General features: G+C 40.9%; 6 non-coding genes and 3 pseudogenes across 6 annotated transcripts in view; all 9 read right to left on the bottom strand.

The window, feature by feature from the left end:
- Positions 1-80: 80 nt before the first annotated feature.
- Positions 81-197, bottom strand: LOC113102058 (uncharacterized; annotated as a pseudogene).
- A 1,179-nt stretch (positions 198-1,376) lies between these two features.
- Positions 1,377-1,498, bottom strand: LOC113102053 (5S ribosomal RNA). The gene has a single exon (XR_003290611.1). It is a non-coding gene; the product is annotated as a 5S ribosomal RNA (ribosomal RNA).
- A 378-nt stretch (positions 1,499-1,876) lies between these two features.
- LOC113102052 (5S ribosomal RNA) lies at positions 1,877-1,994 on the bottom strand. Its single transcript, XR_003290610.1, has one exon. It is a non-coding gene; the product is annotated as a 5S ribosomal RNA (ribosomal RNA).
- Positions 1,995-2,368: 374 nt separating this feature from the next.
- Positions 2,369-2,487, bottom strand: LOC113102057 (uncharacterized; annotated as a pseudogene).
- A 400-nt stretch (positions 2,488-2,887) lies between these two features.
- Positions 2,888-3,009, bottom strand: LOC113102060 (uncharacterized; annotated as a pseudogene).
- Positions 3,010-3,646: 637 nt separating this feature from the next.
- LOC113102038 (5S ribosomal RNA) lies at positions 3,647-3,766 on the bottom strand. Its single transcript, XR_003290596.1, has one exon. It is a non-coding gene; the product is annotated as a 5S ribosomal RNA (ribosomal RNA).
- Positions 3,767-4,134: 368 nt separating this feature from the next.
- LOC113102046 (5S ribosomal RNA) lies at positions 4,135-4,253 on the bottom strand. Its single transcript, XR_003290604.1, has one exon. It is a non-coding gene; the product is annotated as a 5S ribosomal RNA (ribosomal RNA).
- Positions 4,254-4,903: 650 nt separating this feature from the next.
- LOC113102037 (5S ribosomal RNA) lies at positions 4,904-5,023 on the bottom strand. Its single transcript, XR_003290595.1, has one exon. It is a non-coding gene; the product is annotated as a 5S ribosomal RNA (ribosomal RNA).
- A 371-nt stretch (positions 5,024-5,394) lies between these two features.
- Positions 5,395-5,461, bottom strand: part of LOC113102050 (5S ribosomal RNA) — a 120-nt gene continuing 53 nt past the window's right edge. The window contains exon 1 of the ribosomal RNA XR_003290608.1: positions 5,395-5,461. This exon is cut by the window's right edge and continues 53 nt beyond it. This is a non-coding gene — a ribosomal RNA (5S ribosomal RNA).

Raw genomic sequence — 5,461 nt, 5'->3', positions numbered from 1 at the left:
CCTGCTAATATTCAGAGATCGGGCATTGACTCTATTTTTTGGCTAAATTATTATAATACTAAGTGAAAAGTTTCCAAAAAGCTTTACAGCACCTGGTATTCCAGGCGGTCTCCCATCCAAGTACTAACCAGGCCCAAACCTGCTTAGCTTCGAGAGCAGACGAGATCGGGCATAGCCAGGTTGGTATGGCCCCGTAAGCGAAGACTGCTGCAATGAGAGGGCTATTTAAAGACCAGCCATCTTAATCGCCAGTACATTATATAAGTAGGAAAGAAAACCCAAAAGCTTAAAGCACCTGGTATTCCTAGGCAGTCTCTCATCCAAGATACTAGCCAGACCTAAACCTGCTTAAGATTCAGAGATCGGGCATGACTCTCTTTTTTTTTTTTTTTTTTTGCAAGATTATTATATAAATCGTGAAATTTTCCAAAAAGTTTAAAGCACCTGGTATTCCCAGGCAGTCTCCATCCATGTACTAACCAGGCCCAAACCTGCTAATATTCAGAGATCGGGCATTGACTCTATTTTTTTGGCAAAATTATTATATACAAAGTGAAAAGTTTCAAAAAAGTTAAAGCACCTGGTATTCCTAGGCAGTCTCTTCATCCAAGTACTAACCAGACCTAAACCTGGTAAGATTCAGAGATCGGGCATTGACTCTTTTTTTTTTTTTTTTTTTTTGCAAGATTATTATATAATCGTGAAATTTTCCAAAAGTTTAAAGCACCTGGTATTCCCGGCAGTCTCCAAACCATGTTACTAACCAGGCCCAAACTGCTAATATTCAGAGATCGGGCATTGACTCTATTTTTTTGGCAAAATTATTATATATCTAAGTGAAAAGTTTTCCAAAAAAGCTTACAGGCACCTGGTGATTCCCAGGCGGTCTCCCATCCAAGTACTAACCAGGCCCAAACCCTGCTTAGCTTTCCGGATGAGTCAGACGGAGGATCAGGCATAGCCAGGGTTGGTATGGCCGTAAGCGAAGACTGCTGCAAAAGAGAGGCGCTATTTAAGAGACCAGCCCATCGTAAATACGCCAGTACATATATAAGTAGGAAAGAAAACCCAAAAAGCTTAAAGCACCTGGTATTCCTAGGCAGTCTCTCGATCCAAGTACTACCAGACCTAAACCTGGTAAAGATTTCAGGGATATCGGGCATTGACTCTTTTTTCTTTTTTTTTTTTTTTTGCAAGCATTATTCTATAAATCGGTGAAATTTTCGCAAAGAAGGTTTAGGAAAGCACCTGGTATTACCCAGGCAGTCTCCCAAACCATGTTACTAACCAGGCCCTACCTGCTATATTCAGAGATCAGGCATTGACATCTATTTTTTTGGCAAAATATTATATACTAGAGTGAAAAGTTTCCAAAAAGCTTACAGCACCTGGTATTTCCCAGGCGGTCTCTCCCATCCAAGTACTAACCAGGCCCAAACCTGCTTAGCTTCCGAGAGCAGACGAGATCGGGCATAGCCAGGTTGGTATGGCCGTAAGCGAAGGAACTGCTGCAAAGAGAGGGCTATTTAAAGACCAGCCCATCTAATCGCCAGTACATTATATAAGTAGGAAAGAAACCCAAAAGCTTAAAGCACCTGGTTATTCCTAGGCAGTCTCTCATCCAAGTACTAACCAGACCTAAACCTGGTAAGATTCAGAGATCGGGCATTGACTCATTTTTTTTTTTTTTTTTTTTTTTTTGCAAGATTATTATATAATCGTGAAATTTTCCAAAAAGTTTAAAGCACCATGGTTATTCCCAGGGCAGTCTCCCATCCATGTACTAACCAGGCCCAAACCTGCTAATATTCAGAGATCGGGCATTGACTCTATTTTTTGGCTAAATTATTATATACTAAGTGAAAAGTTTCCAAAAAGCTTACAGCACCTGGTATTCCCAGGCGGTCTCCCATCCAAGTACTAACCAGGCCCAAACCTGCTTAGCTTCCGAGAGCGACGAGATCGGGCATAGCCAGGTTGGTATGGCCGTAAAGCGAAGACTGCTGCAAAGAAGGGCTATTTAAAGACCAGCCCATCTAAATCGCCAGTACACTTATATAAGCTAGGAAAGAAAACCCAAAAGCTTAAAGCACCTGGTATTCCCTAGGCAGTCTCTCATCCAAGTACTAACAGACCTAAACCTGCTAAGATTCAGAATCCGGGCATTGACTTTTTTTTTTTTTTTTTTTTTTTTGCAAGATTATTATATAAATCGTGAAATTTTCCAAAAAGTTTAAGCCCTGGTATTCCCAGGCAGTCTCCAAACCATGTACTAACCAGGCCCAAAACCTGCTAATATTTCAGAGATGGGCATTGACTCTATTTTATTGGCCAAATATTATTATATACTAAGTGAAAAGTTTCAAAAAGCTTACAGCACCTGGTATTGCCAGGCGTCTCCCATGCCAAGTACTAACCAGGCCCAAACCTGCTTAGCTTCCGAGAGCAGACGAGATCGGGCATAGCCAGGTTGGTATGGCCGTAAGCGAAGACTGCTGCAAAGAGAGGCTATTTTACAAGACCAGCCCATCTAATCGCCACGTCACATTATATAAGTAGGAAAGAAAACCCAAAAATCGCTTAAAGCACCTGGTATTCCTAGGGCAGCTCTTCATCCAAGTACTAACCAGACCTAAACCTGGTAAGATTCAGAGATCGGGCATTGGGCTCATTTTTTTTTTTTTTTTTTTTTTGGCAAGATTATTATATAAATCGTGGAAATTTTTCCAAAAGTTTAAAGCACCTGGTTATTCTCCAGGCAGTCTCCCAACCCATGTACTACCAGGCTCCAAACCATGCCTAATAATTCAGAGATCGGGCCATTGGACTGCTATTTTTTGGCTAAATTTATTATATACTAGTGAAAGTTTCCAAATAAGCTTTTTTATCTCTCGAGCACCTGTATCTCCCAGGCGGCTCCTCCCCATCCAAGTACTAACCAGGCCCAAACCTGCTTAGCTTCCGAGAGCAGACGAGATCGGGCATAGCCAGGTTGGTATGGCGTAAGCGAAGACTGCTGCCAAAGAGAGGGCTATTTAAAGACCAGCCCATCTAATCGCCAGTACATTATATAAGTAGGAAAGAAAACCCAAAAGCTTAAAGCACCTGGTATTCCTAGGCAGTCTCTCATCCAAGAATACCAGACCTAAACCTGCTAAGATTCAGATATCGGGCATTGACTTTTTTTTTTTTTTTTGCAAGATTATATAATAATCGTGAAATTTTCCAAAAAGTTTAAAGCACCTGGTATTCCCAGGCAGTCTCCCATCCATGTATACTAACCAGGCCCAAACCTGCTAATATTAAGAGATCGGGCATTGACTCTATTTTTTGGCAAATTATTATATACAAAAGTGAACAGTTTCAAAAAATCTTAAAGCACCTTGGTATTCCTAGGGCAGTCTCTCATCCAAGTACTACCAGACCTAAACCTGGTAAGATCAGAGATCGGGCATTGACTCTTTTTTTTTTTTTGCAAGATTATTATATAAATCGTGAAATTTTCCAAAAAGTTCTAAAGCACCTGGTATTCCGAGGCAGCCTCCAAACCATGTACTAACCAGGCCCAAACCTGCTAATATTCAGAGATCGGGCATTGACTATTTTTTGGCAAAATTATTATATACTAAGTGAAAAGTTTCCAAAAAGCTTACAGCACCTTGGTATTCCCAGGCGGTCTCCCATCCAAGTACTAACCAGGCCCAAACCTGCTTAGCTTCCGAGAGCAGACGAGATCGGGCATAGCCAGGTTGGTATGGCCGTAAGCGAAGACTGCTGCAAAGAGAGGGCTATTTAAAGACCAGCCCATCTAATCGCCAGTACATTATATAAGTAGGAAAGAAAACCCAAAAGCTTAAAGCACCTGGTATTCCTAGGCAGTCTCTCATCCAAGTACTAACCAGACCTAAACCTGGTAAGATTCAGAGATCGGGCATTGACTCTTTTTTTTTTTTTTTTTTTTGCAAGATTATTATATAAATCGTGAAATTTTCCCAAAAAGTTAAAGCACCTGGTATTCCCAGGCAGTCTCCAAACCATGTACTAACCAGGCCCAAACCTGCTTATATTTCAGAGATCGGCATTGACTCTATTTTTTGGCAAAATTATTATATACTAAGTGAAAAGTTTCCAAAAAGCTTACAGCACCTGGTATTCCCAGGCGGTCTCCCATCCAAGTACTAACCGGGCCCAAACCTGCTTAGCTTCCGAGAGCAGACAAGATCAGGCATAGCCAGGTTGGTATGGCCGTAAGCGAAGACTGCTGCAAAGAGAGGGCTATTTAAAGACCAGCCCATCTAATCGCCAGTACATTATATAAGTAGGAAAGAAAACCCAAAAGCTTAAAGCACCTGGTATTCCTAGGCAGTCTCTCATCCAAGTACTAACCAGACCTAAACCTGCTAAGATTCAGATATCTGGCATTTTACTTTTTTTTTTTTTTTTTTGCAAGATTATTATATAAATCGTGAAATTTTCCAAAAAGTTTAAAGCACCTGGTATTCCCAGGCAGTCTCCCATCCATGTACTAACCAGGCCCAAACCTGCTAATATTCAGAGATCGGGCATTGACTCTATTTTTTGGCTAAATTATTATATACAAAGTGGAAAAGTTTCAAAAAAGCTTAAAGCCACCCTGGTATTCCTAGGCAGTCTCTCATCCAAGTACTAACCAGACCTAAACCTGGTAAGATTCAGAGACTCGGGCATTGACTTTTTTTTTTTTTGCAAGATTATTATATAAATCGTTTGAAATTTTCCAAAAAGTTTTAAAGCACTCTGGTATTCCGAGGCAGTCTCCAAACCATGTTACTAACCAGGCCCAAACCTGCTAATATTCAGAGATCGGGCATTGACTCTATTTTTTGGCAAAATTATTATATACTAAGTGAAAAGTTTCCAAAAAAGCTTACAGCACCTGGTATTCCCAGGCGGTCTCCCATCCAAGTACTAACCAGGCCCAAACCTGCTTAGCTTCCGAGAGCAGACGAGATCGGGGCATAGCCAGGTTGGTATGGCCGTAAGCGAAGGACTGCTGCAAAGAGAGGGCTATTTAAAGACCAGCCCATCTAATCGCCAGTACATTATATAAGTAGCAAAGAAAACCCCAAAAGCTTAAAGCACCTGGTATTCCTAGGCAGTCTCTCATCCAAGTACTAACCAGACCTAAAACCTGGTAAGATTCAGAGATCGGGCATTGACTCTTTTTTTTTTTTTTTTTTTTTGCAAGATTATTATATAAATCGTGAAATTTTCCAAAAAGTTTAAAGCACCTGGTATTCCCAGGCAGTCTCCAAACCATGTACTAACCAGGCCCAAACCTGCTAATATTCAGAGATCGGGCATTGACTCTATTTTTTGGCAAAATTATTATATACTAAGTGAAAAGTTCCAAAAAGCTTACAGCACTTGGTATTCCCAGGCGGTCTCCCATCCAAGTACTAACCAGGCCCAAACCTGCTTA

The sequence above is a fragment of the Carassius auratus genome, unplaced genomic scaffold (assembly GCF_003368295.1).
Source record: "Carassius auratus strain Wakin unplaced genomic scaffold, ASM336829v1 scaf_tig00217675, whole genome shotgun sequence".
NCBI classification, from domain to species: domain Eukaryota; kingdom Metazoa; phylum Chordata; class Actinopteri; order Cypriniformes; family Cyprinidae; genus Carassius; species Carassius auratus.
This window is presented reverse-complemented; position numbering and strand designations above follow the sequence as displayed.